This window comes from Euphorbia lathyris, chromosome 9 (assembly GCF_963576675.1).
Source record: "Euphorbia lathyris chromosome 9, ddEupLath1.1, whole genome shotgun sequence".
Lineage (NCBI taxonomy): Eukaryota > Viridiplantae > Streptophyta > Magnoliopsida > Malpighiales > Euphorbiaceae > Euphorbia > Euphorbia lathyris.
Genome location: NC_088918.1, coordinates 26,886,335 through 26,887,733, shown reverse-complemented (window position 1 = coordinate 26,887,733; position 1,399 = coordinate 26,886,335). Strand labels below are relative to the sequence as shown.

Sequence of the window (1,399 nt, the reverse complement as noted above, 5' to 3'; positions counted from 1 at the left end):
TTCTAGCAATTTCAAAATCAAATCCGATTTAACGATTTTCCATATTATAAATCTTAAAAGTATATTTAACCAATTCAAAATAAGTTTTTGTTAAAAAGCGTTCCCTGTGGGATCGATATCTTTTATTACTACAAGCGTATACCGTGCACTTGCGGAAATCGCTCAACAAGTTTTTGGCGCCGTTGCCGGGGAACGCCAAAATTTTCGACAAAAATTTTAGATTTTTCGTATTTTATTTCGAATATAGGTTTATTTATACTTATTCAAAATTTTATATTTTATTTATTTTAAGTTACTAACATATTTATTTTTCAAATTCTGTTTTGTAGGTAGTTTCAGTTCGTGCAAAATTTCAAGTTCATGCGCAGTTCTCGAAGTTCAGGCATTCCACCAAAACCGCTAGACCCAGAAATTGAAAAGACCCTTAAAAAGAACAAGAAAAACAAAAACAAAAACAAAAACAAGACTCCAATAAAAACTAGAATTACTGAGCCAGAAGTTATGGCTACACTTATGGATTACGCTAGGCCAGGAGTGGCCGGTGTAACAAACAGTATAGTTAGACCCCAGATAAATGCAAATCAATTTGAGATTAAGCCAACATTGCTTAATATGTTACAAAATAACGTAACATTTTACGGGTTACCTAACGAAAATCCTAACACCCATTTGACAAATTTCTTAGAAATTTGTGATACTTTTAAAATAACAGATGTGACTGCGGAAGCAATCAAACTTCGCCTTTTTCCTTTTACTTTGAAGGATCGGGCCAAAGAATGGTTAACTTCTATGCCAGCCGCAACATTTGAAACTTGGGAGCAATTAGCCCAAGCATTTTTATCAAAAAATTTTCCTTTAGCAAAAACCGCAAGAGTCATTAAAGAATTAACATCTTTTTCTCAAAGTGATAATGAAACTCTTTATGAGGCTTGGGAACGTTTTAAAGAACTTCAACGTTTATGCCACACCACCAATTGCCCGCTGAACTTTTAATGCAAACATTTTATAATGGACTAAATCCTACAACTAGAGGTTCATTGGATGCTATGTCTGGAGGGTTATTCATGAAGAAAACGTAGAACTTTTGGAGGAAATGGAAATCAACAGCAGTATGTGGCCCGCGGAGCGTGGACACGTACCAATGGCGAAACCATCATCCTCAACTACGTCATCAGTTAAAGGTATAGTGAATCTTGATCCAGTTGCGATGTTGCAAGCCCAGTTTTCTGCATTATCGCACAAAATCGATAGGTTTATGGCACCATGTGATCCTAATGGTAAACCAATCCAAACGGATGTAGATTATGAAGGTATGAGTGAAATTGAACAGGTAAATTTTTTCCAAGGGCAAAACCAAACTAATAACCCTTATTCCAATACATATAATCCTGGATGGAGA

General features: G+C 35.3%; 1 pseudogene; it reads right to left on the bottom strand.

The window, feature by feature from the left end:
- Positions 1-870: 870 nt before the first annotated feature.
- On the bottom strand, positions 871-966 carry LOC136207784 (small nucleolar RNA R71; annotated as a pseudogene).
- Between the last annotated feature and the right edge of the window lie 433 nt (positions 967-1,399).